This window comes from Vulpes lagopus, chromosome 11, assembly GCF_018345385.1.
Source record: "Vulpes lagopus strain Blue_001 chromosome 11, ASM1834538v1, whole genome shotgun sequence".
NCBI lineage: Eukaryota > Metazoa > Chordata > Mammalia > Carnivora > Canidae > Vulpes > Vulpes lagopus.
This window is the reverse complement of record NC_054834.1, coordinates 78,401,606-78,427,134: the sequence shown is the minus strand read 5'-3', so window position 1 is coordinate 78,427,134 and position 25,529 is coordinate 78,401,606. Positions and strand designations below refer to the sequence as shown.

The following is a 25,529-nucleotide window of genomic DNA, read 5'->3' as shown; positions in this document are numbered from 1 at the left end:
CCATTTCCTGCCCCTGACTGTCTCCAGAGCCAGCGGGGTTTTGAAGGCTGGACCCCCACCCAGGCACTGAGCTCTGACTCAGCTGCAGACAGAATGCACTGTGAACTGGGAGGGGGTGAACACGGGTGTAGACACAGCACATGGGGTGGGCCCCAGGCTCACCGTTTCCTGGGGAGAGCTGGAGAGCTGTGGGTCTGAGGTCCCTGCCCGGGAAGTGGAGAGCTTGAGCCCACCTGGGTGGTGGGTTTTCAACTGGGGAGCCACAGGGAGTGTTGGGATGCAGTGTTAAGAGCTCAGGCTCTGAGGTTGGGCCATCCACTTCCTGCCACATCTCCTCCTTGTGGTATAAGAACTTAACCGAGTCATTAACCTCTCAGCTGCACCTGTAGAATCAGGGAAATCATTGAACTACTTCTGAGGAGAGTCAGGAGGATGGTGTGGGATGCTGGCTTGTTAACACTCAGCATGGTGCTTCTTTAATGGGCACACAGATCACCTGGGGAGCTTGCAAATGCAGCTTTCCCTTGGAGGCTGGATGGGGTCCCAGATCTGTTTCTCCTGATATGGCTCACAGACCACACCTCGCGTGGCCAGAACGAGGTGTTTGACCTGTAGAGCTAGCTGTAGTCATCCCTGCAGGCAAAGTGCCCTCTTGGTTTATATGAGTGCTCTGGAGTATGGCCCATGTGCCAGCAGCAGCATCACCTAGGAACAGGTTAGTGGTATAAAATCCATGTCCCCACACCCCCAACTCAGAATCTCTGGGGATGGGGCCCAGGAACCTGCAGTTTAAGCAGTTCCAAGGTGCTTCTTTTGCCTCCTGCAGTCAGGGAAGCACTGCTGGGATTCGCCTTCCAGAACAGGGCTTCTCTGAGTGGTGGTCAGTCCGAGCCTCAGAAGCTCCTGTGGCTGGCCATGGTGGGGTTTGCTCCAAATACAGGTCCCAGGCCCTACCTCAGACCACTGGATTCAGAATTTCTGGATGGGGCCTGGGGATCTGCATTTATCCACCTCCTCACTGCCATTCCCATTGAGAGGCAGTGGGACTCACTCGCTGCTCGAGAGCTGTGGAGAAGAGCAGGGCCCCCACTCCCCAGCCCTCCCCACCTTGTGCAGGGGGGAAGGAGTGCTAGATGTGCTAGCCCTAGGCTCCAGCACAGTCCTGGAGTGGCTAGAGCTGCTCTGCCTTGGCCCCAGCTGCAGGGGGGTGGGGTTCTCACATCCAGAAGAGGAAAACAGCCCCCAGTGGGGAACTGGTCAAATGAACTCAAGTATACGTACGCATGGGGCCTCCTCCTCAACGACGAGGGAAGATTGGGCCGGAACAATGTTTAATGAGGAGAAACGTTCACCTTCTCTACTCAGTGGAAAAAAGTTGTGGGTACAGAATGATCCCATATTTGGACAGAGGAAAAGCTAGACGGATGTTAATAGTTAATCATTTTCCTAGGAGGATCATGGTGACTTCTATTTCTCTCTATTTTTTGTTTCTGTTTTCTACAGAGAACATGTATTTGGTGATAAGAAGGAAAAAAGTAGGGGATCCCTGGGTGGCTCTGTGGTTCAACGCCTGCCTTTGGCCCAGGGCGTGATCCTGGAGTCCTGGGATCCCAGCATGGAGCCTGCTTCTCCTTCCACCTGTGTCTCTGCCTCTCTCTCTCTCTCTCTCTCAATCTCTCTCTATGTCTATCATGAACAAATAGATAAAATCTTTAAAAAAAGAAAGAAAGAAGAAAGTAGACACAGATAAGCATGTGTGGCCCAGGATCATCAGGTGACCTTTGCCAGTGAGAGGCCCGGACTCCCAGGACAGTGCTTGACCTACCTATTGGGCTGACCTTCACAACAGTTCCCCTCTACCCCCAGGCCGTGACCTCACCCCCAGTCCTTCACACTTTCACACTGTTTTGCCCCCCCTCTCTTTTTTCTTACTTCCTTTCTGCTTTGAGTCTTCCCTGTCAGTGGCAAGGGCAGCTCTCCAATTCAAGCAAGGGGTACAGGGAGGGGAAAGCTGAGGGGTGGGTAACCCCCCCCCCCCCCCCCCCCAGCCTGCAAGCCTCTGGCAGAGTTCACTTTTCATCAAGGGCTTACCTGGATGCCTAAACCTCAGTCCCAGAGTCTGGCACATAGGATGTGCTTGGGAAGTCATGGTTGCATGGAGGTCTGGATGCAGCCTCCTGCCCTGGACACCCTGGACAAGATGCATAGCTGGGCTGACCTTGGGCACGCCAGGGTGCTTCCCTGGGCTTAGGGTTTCCATCTCTAAGATTCTCAGAGACTTGAGCTCTGATTCCGCATCCGCTTCCCGCCCCGCCCCCCCCCCCCCCCAAAGCCCTTCCAGTTCCAACCTGTGGAGAGTCACGTGCCTTCCCACTCCTGTCCCCTTGCTTGGTTTTCTAAAGCAATTCATGCTGTCCAAGAAGACCCCACCTGTCTGTCCCAGCTGCCTAGTGTCCCAGCTTGCGGAAGCAGCTGTTCAGGGCCGGACCTCCAGGCAAGGGCGGCAGGAGGGAGGGGACCCATGGTGCTGGGAAACAGTGTAGCCTCCAGTGCCAGAGGGCACCAGACAGTCGTGAATCTGCTACTGGTCTCTTGCAGCCCCTGGGTAGCCCCTGGTGCCTGTGTGTCAGGTGTCTGCTTTCCAGCTGCTCCTGGGCAGAGCTGCCTTTATCCCAGTGCCCCCTGCCTGGCATGGTGGCCAAGACCCTGCTTCCGGCAGCCCCAGCACCCCCAAGTCTCTGGCCCTTTCAGCTGCTTGTTTCCAGTGAGTGACTCAGGGCGGAGGGATGGTGGGAGAAATCCATTCAGGCCATTTGTTTTTTAAAGACATTTAAGTAAACTCCTGGGATTTGTGTGGCCACATTTTTTCAGTCTTCTTTCAAAGAAATGGATGGGTTTCTGGGCCTGTCCCACCACCAGCTTTCCTGCCTAGCAAGTGCACGAAGCCCAGGCTTTAGATAGAATCCTGCAGAAGGGGAAGCACTGCCAGGGTGGGAGGGTGACAGTGGTGGGGGGTGAAGGGGGGCAATTGGAGCTTGAGTTTCATGTCCCCACCTGTGGAGGGGGGTCCTGTCCTTTGTTCAGCCCCCCAGAATGTGTTTCTCCTGGCCCAGGGAGCCTGTAGAAATCAGCTTTGCCAGCATTCTGGAGGCAGGAAGTTGGGAGCTAATAGTGGTGCTCAACACACAGCCCTGCCAGAGCAAAGGTGAGGGAGGCATTGTCTCTGGGGTCTGCAACAAGGTGCATTTGCCTCAGGGGTCCTGGGAGGCTTTCTAGGGACAGCAGAGAATAAGCAAGCCTTACTTCCCTGGCTTTTTCTTCCTGATAGTGATCTGTTCAGCCTCCAGCACCTCTGGGAAGCCTTCTCTATCCACCGTGGGCTGACAGGTGTCTCCACCATAGGGTCTCTAGTCTCACAGCTCTGTAGCCTCTGGCCTGCATATGGGATTCCTTCTGCACTGTGAGTTCCTTGGGGATAGGGCTTGCCACCTCCACTTTCTGATCCCCAGAGGCTCCTTTTTTTTTTTTTTTTTTAAGATTTTTAATTTATTTATTTGAGAGAGCAAGCATGAGAGCGTGTACATGAGTGGGGGGAGGAGCAGAGGGAGAGGGACATGCAGACCCTTCACTGAGCACAGAGCCCAAGATGGGGCTCCATTCCATGACCCTCGAGATCATGACATCATCACGACCCCAAAACTAAGAATTGGACTCCCAACCGACTGAGCTACCCAGTTGCCCCCCAAGAAGCTCCTTAAGAGGTTCTCTTTGGTGCATCTGAAGCCCCAGCTGGTATTCTCAGGCCCTGAGTTTGGTCTGCCCTGGTCTTGGAGCCCACTGAGGCAGGGATCGGGGCATGCTCAGAACATTACCGTTCTTTCACTCTCCTCTCCTAGGCTGAGAAGGCAGCCCCCCTTGGGCAGGAGTCAGGCTGGAAGGGAATGGGGCGATAGATAGGGTGGGTGGTGATAGACAGGGAGGCACTGGCCAGGATGTCTCACAGGACAGATCCAGGCTGCAGCTGCCCCAGGGGAGGGATCTCACACACCCTATCCCCTGCACCCTCAGGCAGCCTGCAGCAACGAAGTGGCCACTAACACCAACCGGTCTAGCTGGTTTGTGGGGATCTGGCCCAGTTTCTTGAGGGACAGGATGTCCTGCTGGGAGCAGCCTTTGTGCCTGTCCTTTCTGTCCTTCTCCTTTCAGGCTCTCACGCTGGTCCTCTCCTGGCCTTGTTCTCATTACCTTTTTCACTTCTCCGGGAGGGCTTTGACCCTGCCCTTCTTGAGGTGCAGGGCAGCATGTGGCGGGGGTGCCCAGCAGGACCTAGAAATCAGAGCCTCCCAGGAATGAGGTGCGGGTGTCCATGACCCTCACCTGGTGAGATCCCGGGGGTGCTGAGGCCCTGGCAGCAGGATACCCAGTGGTTGGGGGGACACGTACCAGGCAAGAGCTGGCAGGGGTCATGGAGATCATTCTCCCAACTCCTCTCCTACTGCCATGCCACAGATAAGGGACTAGAGGCCTGAGAAGCCACAGAGCCTTGTGGCAGGGCTCCTTGGCACTGTGACTCCTCCCTGCTGCCACCACTACCGTCAGGCTCCCCTCTCAGGGAAAGGGAATTGGGGGTAGGGGAACCCGGGTGTTCCTCTCGTTCTCTGCTGGAACGGGCTGGGCGCCCCACTCCGTAGGTGTCAGCAGAACTGTCACCCAGCGGTGGGTGGCGGGTGCTGGGCTGGGATTTCCCTGGCTGACTCACCCCCGGCCTGGCTGTGCCACAGTCTAGGCGGGAGTTACTTGTGAAGGTGTCTGAGTAGCTGCCACCGCAGCTCACACAGAGGGAGTCCCAGGAATGGGGGAAGCAGGCCCTCCACAGAGCGGGAGACCCTATGTTCTCTAAGCACAGCAACTGTACATCCTAATGCAGGAGGAGTGGTGAGACATTTAGGGAGCTGAGCACCAGCAGGGCTGCTCCCTGCCTCCCTGCAAGAGTACCCCCCAACTCCCCAGGATGAAATGCCTTCCCTTCAGAGAATAGAGAAGCCATTGATTCCCCTGATCCCCAGGCACTTCATAGACAGGCGCAGGGTGGGGGGGCTGTGGGAGGCAGGAAGTGGGGCCAGCACAGTGACCCAGCCAGGGGCCAAGGACCCTTGAAGAAAGGGAAAAAACTGTAGGCTGTTCCCCCCTACCACCAGAAGAATTCACATAAGTCTGTGTGAGATTTCCAGGCCCACAAATGCCCTAGAGCACATCTTGGGGCCCTCCTCGGCCCCAGCTGCTGGTGCCGCCCTCAGTGGAGAGCTGGCAGTGGGGTGGAGGTGTCATACTTACAGTGTGTGTGTGGGGGTACCGGGGGAGGGCAATGCGGATAGAAATGTGGAGTGTGCGCCTTGTGAGCAGGCCTGTGGGGGCGGTGGCAGCAGAGCTGCGTGGGGCGGGCTGGGTTGGAGGTGGGATGGGATGTACAGTTCTGAATGATTGCCCCAGAGTCCTTGCCTCCCTTTTGTTGATGGGATGAAGGGTTACCCCCCAACCTCTCCAGGCTGGAGTAGCGGGGGCTGACAGCCCCCAGGGGCCAGGTTGCCAGGGCTGAGGTTCACAGGGTGACATTTGGAACCCTGGCACAGCTCAGTCTCAGCGGACAGACTTCTCAGCCCTCTACCCACTGCCTGGCCTGGTGAGAAATGGAGCCATTTCTGCTGGCTGGGTGCCATGGGCAGCCCCAGTGTATCTGATGAACAGGCCACTTAAACCGCTTTGGCCACACTAATCCCTCCACGAGCCGGCATAGGGCAGAGCCCAGGAAAGGAATGTGTCCTGTGGGCCCAGCCTCTTGAGTGACAGGGCTAGGGGCACAGCCAGGAGGGCAAGGAAGCACCAAGGCTGCCTGGCTGTGGCCTGAGCAGGCAGCATGGACAGGGAGGGTGCAGGGGAGGCCTGGCCTAAACCATGATGAGCCCTTAAGGCAGAGCCAGCACACTTCAGCCCTCGAAGGGCAGCACTTTGTAAAAGACAGAGGATGGCCCTGCCTGGCAGCCTGCCAAGGGTACAGGAGCTGGACAGCAGGGCAGGGTTCCAGGTTCTGCTCCCAGCCTACAGCTGACCTCAGTGTTGCCTGAGGCTGGGATCTGCATCTTTGGCCCTCACCTTCCTCCCTAAAATGATTATATATGACTCAGTGGCCCTGAAGGTTCCTGCATACCTAGATGTTCTCCTGTTGTCTACTCAGTCCCCAGCATTAGAGAACAGGACCTTCTTCTGATGCCTAGGTGGCCAGGTACTTCTGCAGTGAGGAGCAAGACAGGGCTTTGCCTCCCTTGGACTCTGTCTCCTCTACCCTCTTCCCTTTCCAGGGTGATGGGACAGGTGAGATGATGGCCCAGAGTTCCCAGGACTGGGCCTTCCAGCAGGTAGTCAGGCTGGAATTGTACGCTTATTATCACCATTATTGTGGAGTTGGCTCCTTAGAGCCTGTAGGGGGGCTCCCTGGAAGAGACAGTATGGCTCGTGTCCTGGGCTGCCTTCCTGGCCCCGTGGTCAGGTTGAGTTGCAAGAGGTCAGAGGGGGTACATAGCTAGGGGGTCCGAGTGAGCAGGAGAGGGCTCTGGCACCTCTCAGGCTTGGCCAAGCCACTGGCTCCCATCTGCAGAGGGGCGGCCCACCCTCCATGAGTTGGCGAGGAGACCTCAGAACTGAGGAGTGCGTGTCCCCAAACATCTTGTTCACAGCAGATGGCAGCCGCAGCTCCCTTTCTCCCTGCAGTGCCAGTTGCATTTCCCTTCCCTTTGCTCAGCCCTCCTGTTAACGCTGGTTTCTGTTCTCCAAGCTGGGGTGTGGTGGGGGGGTGGCAGCCTGCAAGCCCCCAAAGCCACCTGTGACTGTGGGTGAGGTTAGGTGCTCAGAGCAGGGACAGTTTCCAAAGGAAAGGAAATCTCAAGCACCCATCCACTGGCTGGGAAAGCTTAGTCTTGCCCTGGTTCCTGCATGCTGAGTCTCTGGTCAAACGAGCAGCAGCAGCATGATCTCAGAGGAACAGGGGAGCAGGCCCAGGGCCTAGCCTGACATTTTTTGATCAGCTCCTAAGCACCAGGCCCTGAGCTGGGTGCCAAGAACACAGGCAGAAGGTGTAGTCCTGTCCTCTAGGAGCTGCCAGCATAGCAAGGAGCCAAGATACTCAGGAGAGGAATGGAAGGACACTGATCAGGTCTGCTTCCGGGTTAGGCAGGCTTCTGGAGGCTTCACAGGAGCTCCAGTATTTGGGCTAAGCTCTGGAAGGCGGAGGAGTTTCCAGGCGAGCAGGATTTGAAAAGGCATTCTGTGCAAAGGCACAGAGGCATGAAGGGCTCTGACCCTGCAGAACACTTGGCTGTGGCAAAAAAAGCAGAGCCGATGAAGGGCAAGCTGCCTCATCAGCATGTGCTGTTCAACCTCAGGGTGGGGTCTGCAAGGGGAAACCTTGCTCCCTGCGCTACTTGTGGGCTGGTGGAGCAGCCCCTACTGGAGCGGCCTCCCCTGGAGAAGTAGAGGCTGGAGCCAGGAAGTCACGTAGTAGCTGAATATGCCCTTGGAGGATGAGGTGCCCAGGTTTCCAGAGTGCTGCCCCATGTTCTGTGACCTGCCCTGCCTCTACCCTACATCCATGTGACCCTGGGCAGAGCATCTGTGTAGTGAGACCCTTGTCTGTGCCAAACTGTGCTCGAAGTGTTTCCCCCACGGGCCTGGTCCCATTTTACCTTCCCAAGGGTCACTCATGTGGGCATTGTTGGTCCTGAGACTTGTTCAGAGTCACCCAGCCAGGACACAGCCAGGCAGAGCCTCCAGGCCCAGGTCAGCCTCACCTTGCTCAGCATAGCTCCTGCTGGGGTACATACCCTGTACCTTAGAGAAGGCTCATGGAGCCTGGGTGGGGGGCACGAAGCATGGGAAGCCCAGCTCCCTGACAACTTGTGCCCTGTGCATTGGCCCCTGCTGCTGCCTCCTCCTCACCTCATGCTCAGGATCCTCCCGGGGGCCTCAGCAGCAGCTGCAGGCATGGCCACTGTGAGCAGCCGAGTGCCATCCTGTAGGGCAGCAGGCCCTGCAGAGTGGTGGCCTGGAGTGTTTGCTTTTCCCAGCCCTGTATTTGCTGTGTTGCTTACACCTGGCTCACTGTTTGCCCAGGGATTTGCCCTTCAGGAAGGTGAGGTGAAGTGAGGGTGGCAGGCAGGTGGCCTGCCTCTTCTGGGCTTCCAGCTTTTCTGCACAACCCAGGAGGTCTGCACTGTCCCTAAGTGCCACGCCCTCCAGGCCCTCTGCTGTCCCCAGCAGCGCCTGGCTTTGCCCGTATGGAGCATGTGACTTTGCAGTGCTGGGTCTGGCATGCCTGGCATGCCAGGGCAGCAGTGGCAGTGGCAGCTGGACAGTCGGCAAGCAGCAGAAGAGGTCCCCAGAGCCCTTATGTTGGGCCCTGGTGTGGGAGTGTGGGGGTGAGAGGTGGCATCAGTGGGACTTCTGTGTGACTGGGGCAGGAGCACAGGATCCAAGCCAGGAGTGTCTCGCATAGGCACATTTGCCTCCTTCCTTCCTGGTGCTGCTGCTGTCTGCAGCCCCCACCCTTCCTCCCAGTGAGGAGAGCTTGCCTAGACTCAGCCAATCCCCACCCCACCCTGCCCTTCACCCCTTTTCCGATGAATCAGCCCCAGGAACTTGATGACTTCTTCTTGGGCCCTGGGCCTGCCTCTTGCCTGCTCTCCTGACAGCAGGCTTCCAGCCTCCTCTCCCTGGTCTGACAGCTGTCTGCTACATGGGCAGTCACTGACCAGGAATATGCTGGTGCCTCTTTGAGGCCATGGGCCTGGTCCTCAAAACCGACAGGAATGGATTAGGAAGACAGAGGCAGGGTGTATCTGGCAGCCCAGGGAAGAGGGAGCCCTCTCTCCACTGCAGCTGGGATCCCAGGGAGAGGCCTATATTAGCTGAGTAGGAAGTCTGTATCTCCTTCCTTGCAGTCCTGCCTATGGCCAGCCTAGAGAGTGGCTCTGGTCCCCTGAGGGTGAGGGACTTTAGCATGCCATGGGATGTCCACCTTGCTTTGCACTGGGGCCTTCAGCAAACCCACTGCCCTCGCCCATGGTCTCTCTACTACTTGGTACCTGGCAGACAAGCTGTGGGGACAAGTAGGCTGTCACCAAGAGGCCATGTTGTGCCCTCCATGGGCAAAGAGCTCTGTAAACAGATGGCAGCCCAGAGAGTGTCCTCACTCAGGCTTGGGGACACCCTTCCCAGGTGGGCACAACTTGCAGGACGTTGCCTGGCCACTCCCATCCTGGCCCTTGGTGAGCTGGCTCAGTGTGTCTGGCTCTTGGCCATGGGAGGCTCAGGTCCCTCTGCCTCTTAGCCGGGGAGGTGGACAGATGCAGAGGAAGGGCATTGTTGGTCTCCTGTAACTGAAGTCTCTGTGGCCGCCTGGCACTGCACAGCCTTCCCTCCTGCTGCTGATCAGGGATGGGTGCCCACCCCAGGATAGTCTAGTCCTCAGGACTTGTACCCCACATGCCACTCCTGCAGCAGCAGTAACGTGTATTGTGTGTGGCACCCGGCTGTCACCCCTCACCCTGATGCTATGGGTCTGGAAGCTGGCGACTCCCCCTCCCCCGTTTGCAGGGAAAGAAGCTCCTGTCTATGTCCTACTTTTACTCACAAAACTCAGAAACTAGGGTCCAAAGGACTGTGGCTGTCCCACATGTATTAGTGGCTGGGCCCAGGACCAAGCCTGGATTCTCTGACACCAGGCCCCACATGTCTCCCACTCTGCTCCCTGCAGTAAATCGAAGTGCTAATAAACGAGCACATTGATACATAATTAATCCCACCTTGGATCCCTCTGTTCTTTTCTCTCTGGGGAGCTCTGAGTGCTTCCCAGACGTGATCTCATGCATCTTCCAGAGGCCCAGAAGAGGTGAAAGGAGGTTCTGTGGAAAGGGGGATGGAAGAGCCAGCACAGGAGGCCTCAGGTCAAGAAACCAGCCCCCTCACCATCCTGGCTGCCCCTGCCACACACCACGGCCTCCTGCCTTAGGGCCCTCTGGGGCTGTGCCTGCATGAGCCAGGAGGAGAGAACCTAGCATAAGGCCCACGGAGGCAAGGATGTAGAAGCCCGGTGCTCTTGTCTTCAGGGGAAGTCATCCCATTGCCAAGGCTTTTTATAGAATTTTATTTCCATGAAGCCCCTGTTCCTTCCTGTTTGTTCTCACGCTCCTAAGAAGTTGGCAGAGAGCAGATGAGGGTCATGGGGAGGAAGGCAGAATGAGGACCTGTAGGACAAGTCCTTTAAGCCATCTGCTCCTCCAGTGGCCCTGGAGGCAGCCCTATTCATGTCTGCATTGTATGAGGAGGAGCCCAAGCTCAGAGATTATCTGTGGTCACTAGGTCACGGGCAAGCCAATGACTGGTTAGGTTTTGAACTTGGTTCCGGCTTACCTCATAGGCTGGTGCTCTTAAACCACTGGGCTCTCATGTGGCTCAGGCCTGTCTACCTCCCAGGGCAGCCATGAGGTGCTACTGTCAGTACTTTCTGACACTTCCGAGGGATCATGTTCCTAAGCCAGATGGAAGAGCCTCAGAAGTCGAGCATTCAGGGGAATAACCAAGCGAGTCCTGGGGAAACTAGAAGTGACCTGGTCACTCACCTTGTTTTCAGATGAAGATGCTGAGGCTCTAGGAGGGAAAGCCATATCCTCCTTCCAGTCTCGCTGACAACCAGGCAGGCTAGATCTGGGCTGTGGGCGACGAGGGTTAGGGTTAGGCCCCCGGGGAGCCCTGGCACTGGGAGAGGGCTTGAGTGACCTTCTTCAGCACCATCCTGCAGAGGTGCTCCCTTCCTCCCCAACACACCACATGCTTTGCAGAGAGTAGCGCCACCGGTCACCCTCCTGCAGGTGTGCAGGGAGGATGGGGCTCTGAGGTGAAGAGGAGCCCCTCAGGCAACAGGACCTCCCTGATAAACGGGTCATGAGCTTGCTCTGATGTTGTCTATGTCACTCAGGCAAATCACCCAGCACCCCTTTCCTGCCAGTTTTCTTTTTTCTTTTTTTAAGATTTTATTTATTCATGAGAGACCCAGAGAGAGGCAGAGATATAAGAAGAGGCAGAAGCAGGCGCCCTCTAGGGAGCCTACTGTGGGACTCGATCCCAGATCCCAGGGTCATGACCTGAGCCAAAGGCAGATGCTCAGCTGCTGAACCACCCAGGCATCCCCCTGCCGTGGTTTTCTGCATCAGTGAAATGAAGATGCCACATTTCCTCCCTGCCTCACCCATGGCGTGGTGGTCGGGCACCAGGGAGGCCCCCTGCACTTGTTGCTGGGAGGGTGGTTCAGGATAGAGCCTGGATCCAGCAGGTGGGGCCAGTGGATGGTGTGGAGTGGGCCATGGGGCTGGAAGGCAGAAGCCCTGGGTTCTCGGCTGGAGTCTCCATGGGCTCCCACCGCCTGTGCTGAACACAGCTCCTCCTGGGGTAGCAGGGACTCCGTGGGTTCCCGCCTCCTGCAGGGCCCCTGCCTCAGGAGCAGCATCCTGGCAAGGGGAAGACAGTAAACAGGCTGACAGTAAACCTGAGAGTGCTAGATACCGGTGAATGCCCAGAGGAGAATGCGGGAGGGACACTGAGGTGATGGAGAGGAACAAGGATGAGCACACCTGAGACTGGGCAGGCAGGTCAGAGGAGCAAGGTTTGAGCTGGGGACTGACTGACAGGACAGAGCCAGTCATGCAGAGATTATCAGGGGTGGGGAGCATGTCCAGGCAAGGGGAAGCTGGAGGGCCTGGGCACAATTGGCCGTGTGAGGGACAGAGAGAAGGCCTGAGCACTGGGGAATGATCAGTGAGGGCGGCCTAGGAGGAGGTGATGGCAGGAAGGCCAGTGGAAGAAGGGGAGCATTTTCTAAGTGAAGAGACTGGAGATGGTTGGGGGGGGAGTTGACCAGCAGACAAATGTCTCTGAGCCTCTGTTTTCCCTCCTTTGTGGGGTTGGCGTCAGCTCTGAGATTTTGCCCACCTAGGGGCCACCTCCTGCCCTGTGCCCCTTGGTCAGCCAAGCTGGGGGCTGGGGACCTGAGCCTGTCACAGGATTATCATGGAGAAATGGGTGCTCTCAAAGCATGCTCGCGGCTGAAAGAACAAACAACTGCCCCACATTCTAATAGAGACCATCAGGCCACTTGGGGAGGCTTCTAGGGTGACGAGAAAGTAGGAAACCAGGTAGAATCTTGGCCTCACAGTGGGACCAAGGAAGTGGGAGAGGGAGCCCAGGGTCAGATGGTTTTGGAGCCTTCTCCCCTGAGCTGGAGGCCACAGGTGGGTGATCTTGGGGCCAAGTGTGCAGCCTTGGGCACCGTGTCTCCTTTACAGGCTGGCCAGGCCTTTGTTCTCCAGGGACCTGGTATTCTCAGCACTGGCCATAAAATGGTAGAATGCTGGTGCTGGGAGGCTCGGGGCTGGAAGCCATAGCTGTCTCCCTCAGTGCTGGGGCTTTCCCGTTCCTGGCCAGTATTGGTGGGCTCCCAGGCTGTGAGGATGTTCTAGTCAGACAGGCTCAGTCTAACACTGGCAGGGAAGGGGCACCCAGGAGGCCCCAGAGCCCACGATTCTAGGTCACCTCTGCAACATCCAGAGGTAAGAGTGGTATTTATAGCAATCACCGGCCACCAAGGGTGGGGAAGTCAGCAGGAGCTGTGACGCAGGCCACCCCCCATTCAGGTCCCCTAGCTCTCCCTGATTCCCTCACTACCACCCCCCACTCCAGAGCCTTTCTGGGATGAGTGGTGAAGGGCTGGGCCTGCCAAGAGAGCAGGCATTGCCACACTGCCATCCTCAAGCCCTGGAGGAGATGAGGTGCCACTTTCTGCCTGGCAGGAGCCTTGGCTTCTGCCAGTCTGGCCAGGACCTTGTCTGTCCCCATGGCCCTAGGTGGGCATCCTGTTAGCACGTGGTGCCTGGCCCTGCTGGTGTCTCTCCATGCTGTCAGCTCTGTGTTGAAAGGTTCATCCCTGGAGTTCCCAGGATCTTTGCCAACCTTCCTGGGGCCAGCATGGGTCAGTGAAAAGCCTGCCTCATTTCTACTGGTAGCAGGCAGTTAATGGGGCCGTGGACACCTGCCCCCCCCCCCCCCCCCCCCGCTCCGATGACTGAGAAGAGGCCCTACCAGATGCCTGTTACCTCCCTGCTGTGTCTGTGTGAAGTGAGCCAGGAGGGCAGCAGTCCCAGCCTGGGATCACCAGGACTGCACCAGGTAGGCAGCCCCAGCTCCACCTCCCACCACACTCAGGGAGCAGGCAGGGAAGCAGGGGCCACAAAAGTGACAGTGTGACAAGGTTAGGGCCCTAGGCCCTCAGAGTGAGTCTTCTGGGAAAGAAAGTGATGCCAGACTCTGGAGTCTGAGGTCAAGCCTGCCAGGCCCCTGCTCTCTTAGAGCCTTTACCTACCCAGATACAAAGTGGGCCCTTTGGTCCTGCCCAGGTCTGAGCAGAGAAGGTAACTGATGTGGCTACCCCCACAATGGGGGCTTGGGCTCCTCTCCCAGGCTTACCCCATTTCCAGACTGTTGCTCAGAGCCCCCAGGCCAGAAGAGAGGCAGGGGAAGGCTCAGATTTCTCTCTGGGAGCACCCACACAATGGAGAAGGTGAAGCAGACGCACCAGGAGCCTGCAGGAATGCAGGCCTTGGTTCCACTGGCCCATCAGAGGCTGATCAAGCAGGCCAAACGCTTATGGCCAATTGGGGACAGGACCTGAGTCTCACTAGGGAAGGGCCCCTGAAGTAAGTGGGCCATCTGGAGAGGAGGAAACCCCTGGGCTTGCTCAGTTCTGAGATGAGAGCCAAGTCAGGAGCAGGAAATGAGTTTGTCCAGTGGGCAGGGACAGAAGGGGCAGTGGTTGGTGGAGAGCTTATAGCCAATAGTTGACAGTTTTAATCTTATTTAAAGGGCATCTCAGAGCCAAAATATGCTTTTGAGGAGGGGGGTGATTTAATTAAAACTCTAAACTGTATGTATGTGTAGCTAATGCTACCGAGCATCTCCCTGCTCTCAGCACTTTACAGCTTTGAACTCACTTTGTCCTCACAGCAGCCCCATGAGGGAGGTGCTGTCATCACCATCCCGGTTTACAAATGAGGAAGTGGTTGGTTCTGTAGTTGATTTGCCCTGGAAAGTTGTTCCTGCACTGTGCTCCGAAGGTTGTGGCTCAGTGGGACATCTGAGTGAGGAGAGGCATCAGGGCAAAAGCAGGTCTAGCCCTGCCCTCCATCCGGTGGCAGAGGACCTTCTGACCCCTGCCCCTCCTTGGAGGCCTGGGGTAACTGGTGCTTGGGCTCAGCTTTGTCGCGCCTGGGGGCGGTGGGGAGTGGAATGGTTGCAGGGGAGGGCTGTCTGAAGGACAGCAGAGTCAGCCACAGGCCTCAGCCAGAGCTGCCTCACAGCAGGGTTTTCTGTGACCCCTTTTGCCCTCAGGGCTCAGGCCAGGAAACTAGTTCGGGCTCCTGCCTGGGGCCCTGAGGTGCTCTCCTTGGCCGTTATACACCAAAGCCAAGTAGAATTCTACAAGTCAAGCCTAGTGGACCTGAGAGGTCATCCTGTCCAGTGCCTCTCAAATGTTTTTTAACACTGAGACCGTTTTCGTTTTAATAAAATATTACAAGGAACCCCAATATGTAAAACAGCTAACATCAATTCTGATGTAGCATGCAAGCCCCATGCAGCCCCAGCCCTGTCTTCTATGGCTGCTTCCCCTGATCTGGGGGTCCCCGAGGGTTTCCAGAACCCCACTTGGGAGAGTCCTTGGACACAGGAGAGGAGGGCCACATAGGCACAGGGCCTGGGCCCAGGCCTAGGTACAATTCAAAGCCCCACATGCTACCTCCATCCACGTTTGGTGGGGGCAGAGGATGTTGGCTTCTTGCTGTTACATTTGGGAACTCTGCACATCTCCCCTGGGAAAGAGCTAGTGTTACATTGTCACTTGATGCCTGCCTGCTTCCTTGATGCCCAGGGAATGGTAGAAGTGAAAGCTGATAGCCCAAGCAGCTGCTCTGTGCCCTAGATGACCATGCCACCCACGGAGGCGGCCCCTTCATGGATCCGTGGCCCATGCAGACTCTGGGAGGCATTTTCCCCAGTGCAGGCCAGATGCCGAGATGCAGTCTGCAGCCTGAGAAGGTGCAACAGGACCATGCCAGCGTAGGGTATGCTGGGTGTGGGGCGAGGTGTCAGGCTGGGTATGCCCCCTTAACATTCTCGTTAACAGCCTCACCGAGGACCTCTAATGAAGTAGAAAGTGCTAATTCCTCTCAGAGGTGTTGTCAATGCACCTGGGACAGGGATTCTCCTCTCCGGGAAGCTCTGAGAAGCTAGACCAGGGCATTGCAGCCTGGTAGAGGGGGCCGTGGGGGCCGTGGGTGTCTTGGCTTTCACACAGGCCCCTGCAGGAGGCTGGACAAAGAGGAGCAGGAGGTACAGTGAATAGGATGCTGGACTGGACGGATGGGCTTGGGGCATCCTGAGTTTGAGCAGTGGGACATCCTGAAACTCAGACACAGATGCAGGGAATTCTAGCAAGAGGAGAAGCGTGGCCTTGGGTGGAGCTCTGTGCTACAAGCTAACCCATGGGATGGTGATTTCCACCTCATTGGCGCATTATGGATTAAAGGAGGCCGCTAGTGAAGCCTCAGCACAAGCAGGTGGGGCTCCCAGGAGAGGGCAGGCAGGGCAGCATGTAGGTTGGCAAGGGTGAGGGTAGGTGTGTGTTGGCCTGGTGGCCAGGGATAGAGAGCTGGGCCTTCCCAGTTTAGGAGGGTTGTCTTAGGTCACAGAGAAGTTAGCACCCCTGCCACACCCCAGTGAGGGCAGGGGCTTGGTGCAGTGAGGGAAAGTGTCTTCTGACCACTCAGAAGACATGATTAATAAAGAACAACAGTGGCAACTAGTACTTTTTATGAGCTGAGTGCATTGTATGTATTACTTCTTTTACTCCTGGTGACTCTCTTTAAAGCAGGTACCCTCACTATCCCATTTTGCAGATGAGGACTCCGAGGCTCAGAGAGGTGAATGTCACAGACAACTAGAAGGGATGGAATCGGGATTCACTCCAGGGCTCGAGGGGAGGCAGTGGTGGTGGGCTCACTGGTTGTCTACTCCCTCCAGGTCCCTTGCGTATGAGGGAGGAAAGGTTCCAGAGGAGAGCTGGGGAAAGGCTCATTAGAGCACGTGGAAGGACCATGGGCACTGTAGGGAAGGGACTCCCCTGAATGGAAACAACCCCCCCACCACCACTACCAGACAGGCAGGAGGACCTGGCCTGGGGCTTGGATGCAGCCACCCCAGGGTACCTTTACCCCAGGTGTAAGAATGGATGTGGGGCAAGGGCCCTTTCCTAATTTCAGGAAAATAAACAGCCTGAGGAGGAATTCAGAAACAGAACCTGGGGAACCCCTTTCTACTGTTGGAAACAGGGCCTTTGGGCCCAGGACTGAGTGGGTCCTAGTGTGAACCTTCCAACAGAGAGAGGAGCAGGGGAGGGCTGTGGAGTGGGAGGAGGCCCCAAGCCCTCCCTCCTCACTCCCCAGCAGCCAGTTGCCCTCCCAGAGCAACTAGCAGGAGACCAAAGGCCCCAATTGATTCCCAGGGAGCTGGCTGGTGTCAGTGACAGGCCAGGCTGGTGGCAGATGGCAAATCCTGTTTGTTGTAGAAGAGTGGAAAATAATTAGCATCGTGAGAAGCTGGAGCCTCTGTGATAAATGGAGCCCTGATGAAGGCTTCTCAAGAGGCCTGTGAGGGCAGCCTGGGGCTTCACAGCCTGGCTCTGCTGCCTACTAAGTGACCTTGGGCTAATTACTTAACTTCTCTGGGCCTGAGTTCCCTCAACCTTATAATGGAGTAAGATTAGCACTTACCTCACTGGGTTAAGGTTAAATTAAAGGAGGGGATATTTGTGAACTCCTTGCTAAGGCACCTGGCATGTAATAAGTGCTATTTAACAATTTTTAAGAAAGTAAACAGGTGTTGGAGCGTCTGGGTGACTCAGTCGGTTAAGTGTCAGACTCTCGGTTTCAGCTCAGGTCATGATCTCAGGATTGGTGAGATCAAGCCCCACATCAGGCTCCATGCTCAGCAGGGAGTCGGCTTCAGATTTTCTCTCTCGGTCTCTCTCTCTGCCCCTTCCTCTGCTCATGTGCATGTGCACACTTTCTCTCTCTCAAATAAATCAATCTTTTTTTCAAATAAATAAATCTTTTTAAAAAACCCGACTGGGTGTTAAGATCATTGTTGTGGTGATTTCTAGGCCCAGACCAGAATGGCTAGCAGTCGGGACCTCTGGCAGTTGGGCTCCTCCTTTTATTCTCTGAACTCTGGGCCAAGGGCCCTGTCCAGCAAGCACACTGGTGTGAGAAGATGGTTCAACCTCCTGGAGCCTCAGTCTCCACTGAGAACAGTCATCCCCACTCCCAGGGCCATAGGGAGGGGTGGAGGAGGTGCCTCCCCTTCACTGCTGTACCAGCCTGGAGGGAGGGGGAGGGAGGAGATGGGTTTGTTAGTCTAGGGCTCTGGGGGCAACAGGGACAAGTGGCAGTGGTGTCCATCCCACTCCCTGCCACCCCAGGCTGACGATGTCAGTCCCCAGGCCTGAGCATGTAAGGGCCCGTCTCGTGCTGAATCTGGCCGCAGCCCTGGGCAGGCTCGGCTCTGCCTTCTGCTTGGGCACAGCTGAGGCATGAAAAGCAACAGCTTTTGGGGCCCTAACTTGGGTAGCACACACCTGGGCACAGGCTGGTGGCACACGCAGCCCCCAGCCCCCATGTGCTTTCACTCTGTTGCCTCTGTCGGCTCTTTCCTCCCTGAGCCTTCCAGAGCCCAGCCTCTCTGTGGGGCCGCAGACCTGAGAGGGAGAAGGGGCATTCGAGGTGGCAGGAACAGGTGGGTCTTTGTGTCTATGTGTAGGAATGAGGACTCTGGTGGAAGGAGGCACAGACTTTTTTCTTTTTCTTTCTTTTCCCTTTCAAGCAACTCAAGGAGACTGCTCCTGATCCCAGCTCCTTGTTGCGGGATCTTTGGGCAGACATTGCACCTCCCTGAGCCGTGGTTTCTTCATCTGTAAAGCTGGCGTAACAGCTTGATGAGGCTGGACTGAGACCACACTTACAGCGTTAACTCTGTGATCTCTCCTGGCTGCACAGCCTGCCCACCTCCAGACAGGACAAGGGACTTGCCTGGGCTTAGCGTTCCCCATTTGCACAATAGGCCAGTAGCCACCCTCTCCCACGTGGTGGTGTGACCAGGAGTCTGCAGCCAGGTGGAGTCCCAGAGCCTTCTTTCTGGCTTCCAGGGCCCCCACCTACTCACTCTCTGACGGGGTTTGAAGCCAGCTTCTGGGTTCAGAAGCGGGCATTTAGTTGAGGCCTGCTCCTCAGAAGCAGCGTGTGGTGGCAAAGACACTGGCTCCGGAACTAGGCCATGTGTCACTGGGCAGATCACATCTCCTTATCTGTAAAATACAGGTAATAGCAGTACCGACCTCCTAGAGTTGTTCTGAGGACTGAGTTAGGTTTACAAAGGGCTTAGACCAGGCCCAAGATGTGGTAGGCAACTGACAAATGCCAGAGGAAGGGAAATGACTGGGACCCTTCCTTACAGGTGAGCTATCTCCTCCCCATCATCCTGACACCCTGGAACCGCCCTGCAGTTTCAGGAAATCAGAACCAGGTTACTATGTGTTGATCCCCTCCCTCTACAGGTGCTCTCGTGGAAGCCACACGAGTGAGCAGGAGGTTAACTAGCTCCCTAACTAGCCATGAAGCTGAGCCATGAACCCCATGGAGGGGTTGGGACCCTGATAAAGAGGGCAGAGTGATCTGCCCACATGGTTAGGGAAGAGGGTGTCCCAGTGGTGAGCCCATCCCAGCTAGGATGGAGCCTCTGGCCACCACTCACCCTTCGGGCCTCCCTGGGGCCCAGCCACCCTGTAGTCATCCCCCCAGGTCAGAAGCCTTTCCCCACCCAGACTAGACCAGCTCAGGCCTCCAACACAGACACAATCAGAATCAGACCAAGAGAGCCAAGCAGGTAGCAGGGGTCTGTCCCTCTCACCTTGTTTGGAGTACCTTCCCATTGCACAGCCCTTTCTTTCTTTCTTTTTTTTTTTTCTTAACATTTTTTTTAAAGGTTTTATTTATTTATTCATGAGAGACATAGGCAGACAGAGAAGCAGGCTGCCCGCAGGGAGTCCAGTGCAGGACTCGATCCCAGGACCCCAGAATCACGACCTGAGCTGAAGGCAGATGCTCAACCACTGAGCCACCCAGGTGTCCCTGCACAGCCCTTTCAAGTGGGGAATCCCATTCATTGTGGGTAGGGGGGAGTCCCTGGCCCTCCCCTCAGAGGACTAATGATCAAAGTACCCTGCAGAGCTAAAAGGCACCTTACAGACTACCCAGTTTCCTTTTTCTCTTTGGCTGCCAGGAAGCACAGAGTCTAATAATAGTTCCTGTGAGAGCCTTTACGTTACATGTAGTTCCTGTGAGAGCCTTTATGTCTCCTTACATGTGTGCAATGGATTCCCCTCACTTTCTGTTTTAATTTCCTTAGTTTTTGTTGCTGAACTTTGTTCTCAAATTTATTCTCCACCTCTATTGTTTCTGGTTCCTGTAAGGCACATGGAGCCATTTGTTGTGAAATCGAGTAAATACTAATCTGAGTACAAAAACACGAGCCTCTTGTCAGTAGGCCAGGCTCCTCATTCTCCAGAAGAAGAAACCAAGGTCTGGAGGGGCAGTGACACTCTGGCCTGGGGACACTGCTTTTGGTCCAGGACTGGCAGCTCTAAGATGTGGCTAGACCTGGCTCCATTTCCAGCCTTAGCAGGGAGGGTGGGCTCAGGTCTGAGGTCTCCTGTCTTTCGCCAGCCGAACTGCAGAGTAATGAGGACCCTGCCCTGGGAGGTGGAGAGCCAGCCATGGATGACTCTGTTGGAAACTGTACAAGTAGTTGATACCTTCTTGTGGGTGGACCTCATGTGGACTGGCCAGCTTTCCCGTCTATGCATCAGGAGTGTGAAAGACAGATCTCTTGTAAGGAGTTCGAGTGGGGTGCACATGAGGAAGCAGGGCAGGGGCCAGCCCCAGGACTCTGGGACAGTGTGTCCAGCACCGGGGTGGTGACACCGCAGAGCTGGATGCATGGGGAAGCCCGGAGTCCCTGGCACCTTTCTGGACCCATATCCTCACCCACGAAGGAGGGTGATGGTACTGTTTCTGAGCCCCTTCTTGCCACCATTGCACAGTAGGTGTGAGTCTTGGGTGGCAGCAGGTATGGCCTGTGTCTCCTGCTGCAGAGCTCCTGTTCCTCGGAAGGAGTCGGGTGATGCCTGAGCCTCAGTACCTCCTTTGGGAGCAGTGCTGTTGGAGGGGCACTGGCTGGCCACTACAGTGTGTGGCTCATCTGACCCCGTGACAGTTCTGAGGTAGGTACTGTTCTCAGCCCATCTGAGAAAGGAGGAACTGAGGCATGGAGAGGTAAGTAACCTGTCCAAGGGCACACGGCCAGTACGTGCATAGCCAGCTCTTACGCACGGTCTGTTTTTATAACCTGTGCACCAAGTGCAGCTGTCACCCTGCATCCCCTCCCACCTGTGAGGGTGGAAGGTAACTAGTCTAGAACTTGGGGGCACAGGAGGTGCTCACCTGATGGCAGGACCTGTGGCCTGGACCTGCCGGTTATCCCTCTGTTCCAGCTCAACTCCAGCCCATCCTGTATGCCTGGGGCCACCTCAAGCCAAGTGGGAGGTCCCGTGGGCTGACCTGGAAGCTGGAGATGGCCCGCCACAGCCCTCCCGCAGCATGTCGTCCTGTCTCCTGAGGGTGCTGGGCTCAGCCTGGCTCCAGTGACCTGGCCCCACTCCCATCTCCCTGCAGCCCTGGGTCTTCCAGAGAATAGACACAACAGCCACGGCCTCCTCCTCCTCCCTCACCTGGGGGCTCTTGGCACCTTGCTGGTTAGCACCCACCGTGGAGGGGCTCTTCTCCCTAAAACCTGCTCCCAGGGCCAAGCCCAAGGAGACCTTTAACCAGCAACCCCCCAAGGCCCACGGCAAGGGCAGGTGAGCCTATCCAGGCTTATACCTGTTTAGTCCAGCCCCTTCTGCCCAGCTGGAGCCAACCATGGGTGGCAGCTGCACTGGCCCAGACCCCAGCACCCAGTCACAGATCACCCTGCCACAAAGGCCCCAGTGAGCCCCGCAGGAGCTTGGTTATGATGGCCCCATCTGCGGGGCCTGTGCTAGCCCTCAATGACACCATCCCAACCATTTCCTGCTATAGCCCTCAGGGGTGGCCTTATCCTGGGTTTGCAGCCACAGAAACTAAAGCCCTAGATTGTAAGAGAGCCAGAGGGGGGCAGAAGATGGTTCTCCTTCAGTGGTCAGGGGAGGCACTGGGGTGGGACATTAACCAAAAAGCCAAGGATGTGAGAGCTAAAAGGGAAAGGAGCCACCTCTGGCCCTCTGGCCCTCCTGGCTGAAGGGGAACTTGTTTCGGGGAGATGGAGCTGTGGTTCAGGCCACTGAGGCTGCTCAGGAGGAGAGGATTTGAGGTGAGATGTGTTTGCACCCTAGGGGCACAAAGTGGGTGGGAAGATGGGCGGCTCTGTAAAACCCAGGCCCTTAGGGGACTCAGCTGAACCAGAGCAGGGACAGGCCTCGAGGAATTGGCAAGTTTACCATACGACACTGTGCCCAGGGCTACGCTGGAGTGAGAGGTCTCGAGATCCCATCAGAGAGTAGCCTGTTCTGCCTGGGAAGAGTGGGATTAGGGGGTGGGTGCTGTCAGGGATGGTTTTCAAAGAGGCCATGACTTTTGGCTCCTCTGGAAAGATGAGTAGGATTTTGCCTGGCAGAGGAACTAGAGTAAGCAAAGCATGGAATCTTCCCATGAGGTGTTTTAGGGAGACAGCAAGTTTTGGGGGGAGTTAGGAAAGGAAGGTGGGGCAGTGTGAGAAGGGGATGGAGTTCCTCCCCAGCCAGAAGGAACTGGCTGGCTGAAGGCGGGTTCTGTGCTTATATCAGACTATGCCCTGGATCTCCAGGGGTTGGACAGTATCTTTCTGGTCCAGGATTCAGAGAGGGGAAGGCACCCTCACAAGATTGTACAGCCTGCCAGCCAGAGACTAAGACCCTTAACCACTGCCTGAGGGGCTTGGACTTTATCCTGCAGGCATGGGGAGCTGTAGAGGGTTTCTAAAGTAGGGGATAGCATGTGCATTTTTTTAAAAGAGTTTTGTATCTTTAGAAAGAGGAACTCCCAAAAATGGTTAATACCTAACTTGGGGGTCCTGCATCACCAGCAGGGAAATGGGGCTTTGTGGATGGGGGAAGAAAGGGGCTCCCAAGGGCCACTCGAGTCAGACGATCTACATGAAGAGGGTCTTGGGACCCCATTCAGACCTGCCTAAGCTGGGGGCCTAGCCAGGGGATATAGGGAGCCCCCAGTAGTGCCTTGGTTCTCTGCTGCTGGAGGGGGCACCATTCCCACCCTGGAAGTGCCACTCAATCTGGGGTAAGGAAGGAGAGGAGGCTGTATGTCCCACTAATGCAGTTGTTGGAGGGCATCGACCCTGTTCCCCAAGGGAGGAGAGCCAGAGGCGGTGCTTTGTGGCCACCCCAGACCAAGAAGTAGCCTCTGCCCTCCCCCCTCCTGAGACATTTCCTCCAAATGAAATCACATCCCAGCAGGGGAACAGGCCCCCATTGTGAAGGGCTGGGGTCTCAGAGAAAGGGTGCCTTTCAGGCCCTTAAGAATAGCAGCCCTGATGTTAATGAATCCTCATGGAATGGAGTGGCCCGTCTGCTCCCAGCAGCACCGGCCCTGTCACCCCCACCCCACATACCCGTGACCTGTTGTGATCTGTCGTTGACCAGCTGGAGTATTCACTAGCCCAGGCAGGGGAGGGACGGCTGGTCCACCGGGGCTCTCAAGCTCTTCCTCTGCCTCACCCACTCACTGGGCCCATCCCTGACATTATCCAGCACTCCTGGGGCCTCTGCAGACTTCCTCTCCCGTGGTCCTCACCAGAACTTTAGCAGGTGGCGTCAAGCGACATTTTACAGATGAGGAAACTGAGGCGCAGCTAGGAAGTCACAGTGAGTGAGTGGTAGGGTCCAGGTTTGAAGCCAGGCAGCCTGGGCACCCACCCTTGGATTCTGCAGTGTTGCGCTGGCCCTAGGTACAGGCTGGAGGATGAGGGTGTGGTGCCCAGGCCTATACCAGGGTACCCAGTGGGGTCAGCCCGAAGGAGCCCTGCCATGTGATGTAGGTGGTCACTGGCACTGACCACAGCTGCTGGCCTCAGGCTGGTCACCCCTTGAACCTGGCCAGAGGCCGTCACTGGCCATACTTCTCAGGTGTCTTGACACATCTTCGGCTCCCTCTGCAGGGTGGGGAGCCAGGCTCTCCCTACCTTTCCGCCTGAGAGCAGGAAGGGCAGTGCTGTGTGCACACGCGAGGCTGTGTGTCTGAGTTTGCAGGTGTGAGTTGAGTGTTAGCCTGTCTAGACTCCCAGAAGTGAAGGGTGGGGATGAGAGGCGGGTGCTCCTCCAGGCGGTGGGGGAGGGCCTTGGGGGGGCACCTGAGAGCACGATGTTCTGGGCTGCTGGCAGAGGCCTGACCTTCCCCCTCTGGGAGGGCACTCCCCTTCAGTTGCTACCGCAGGGGTGGGGTTGGATTAGTACTTAGATGGGGATTGGAGCTGCGGCACCTGCTGGGACCCCACCAGCTGACCTCCCAGTAATCTTGTTCATGTGAGGGGGCCCCCTCAGCCCAGTATTTTTAAGAGGAGCCACCTGGAGACAGGGAGGGGCTGTAGAGAAGCAGCGGCTGCCACACCAGCTGTTGGTTGTCCCACCCCAGCCTGGCTACGGACCCACAGTGTCCCTGCCCCTCCCGTCCCAGGCCCGTCAGCCCCTTGTGAGGGACTCACATCCCCTGTTGGAGCCCCAGACCCCCGCCCCCGCCCAGCCACCCCACCACGCAGCTCCCTCCCATGCTCTTGATCCTCTTCCCCACTTCCCAGAATCCGTGCTTTGACTCCTCCTTGGAGAGAGTGGGATGATGTCACTTCCTGAGGGGGGGAGGAGTAGGCACGACCCCGCCAGGCTAGCCCGCCCGCCAGCTTGCAGGGAGCAGCCTGGCAGCGGCTGGCTAAAGTGGCTGCACCAGGGAGACAGAGACAGAGGCGGCCCGGCCTGGACATGCCGGCGGGCCACCCGGCCCCACGGCCCCTCATCCAACCTGAGGGCCCTGCCAACTGGCAGGGGGACACTTGGTCACTTGCTTCCCGAGTGATGCTGGTCTCTGAGGACACTTGCTTTCCCCGGAGCTGCCACCGGGGAGAGAAGGACTTGCCGCCCGCCTCTGAACCAGGTGCCATGTAAGCCTCTGGGCCTGGGGGCAGGTGCCCACCAGTGGGGTGCCCACCCCCACAGCAGGGGTTCCTCTGCACAGTTCAGCCCAGGTGAACTGGAGCCCCTCGTCAATATCTCCTAGACCAGCCTCCCCGGGGGGAGCCTTCTGGTCTGTAGTGCTGCCCTTGTTCCTAGGGCTCTAGGGCATGGGGGCCCTGGATTCCTGAGTGCTCCTTCTGAGCTGGCCTGTGGCTAATTTGAATTCAGCAGCTTCAGAGAGTTTTGAACTGGGCAGCAAAGGCTGAGTGGCTCAAGGTGGGCATGGGAGGTATGTTGCCAGGAGGATGGGATATCCTGCAGGACTCATTCACTGCCCTTCCAGCAGAGGGGCTGGGTGGCCCCAGTCACAACCCTGACCATGGATCCCAACTGTGTCCCTCCCTACCAAGAGGCATAGCTGTGGTTGGGCATCTGTCTGATGAGTGTGAAATCAAGTCATAGAGCATACTTCCTGGGGTCCAGCAAAGCAAGAAACTGGACCTCATTCAACAGATCTTTACTGAGCACTTGCTATGTGCTGGGCACTCTCCTGCCTCCATATTTGCTAGATCCATGCATGCCCTTACCCTCCTCTTTCCCAGGGTCTTCCGCCTTCTACCTGTCTTATTCGGTTTGTGCTGAGGGACTGGCTCATGCTTGGTGTGGGAAGCCCCCACCCTACCCCCAAGGACTACATGCACCTGGGCTGGGTCTCCTTAAGAAAAGGCAACAGCGGAGCTGGGGGCTCCCCTGATCCATGTAGAAGGCAGAAGGTGAGCCCAGGTCTTTAATGGAACTGAGCAGTTACTGTTGCAGTAACCCCAGGGAGAGCCGATCCCAAAGGGCTGGTGCCAGTCTTTGGGGGCAAGAGTCCCTCAGGGTTAAGTCCTCAGGGAAAGCCCGTCTCTGGCTGCTAAGGTTCTTTATATTGGCTCTGGGGGGCAGACGGGGTGGGAGGTGGGTCTTGCCCAGGCATGGATCAGCATTTCCAATAGCCTGGAAGCACCTGGGCTATGGGGCCTGAGAGATGCTTGTATACTAGGCACACCTGGCTAGGACTGTGGTGGCC

General features: G+C 56.8%; 1 protein-coding gene across 3 annotated transcripts in view; it reads left to right on the top strand.

The window, feature by feature from the left end:
• The window catches only part of DAGLA (diacylglycerol lipase alpha), a 61,756-nt gene that overhangs the window by 11,541 nt on the left and 24,686 nt on the right, over positions 1-25,529 (top strand). Inside the window, exon 2 of one of the 3 annotated variants that reach the window (XM_041773768.1) lies at positions 25,063-25,233. The exons of 1 other annotated variant lie outside the window; for it this stretch is intronic. The gene's annotated coding sequence lies outside the window, so the exon portion shown is untranslated. Of the gene's footprint in view, positions 1-20,359; positions 20,489-25,062; positions 25,234-25,529 lie in introns of all 3 variants that reach the window. One more of the 3 variants, XM_041773767.1, reaches the window with a different exon arrangement.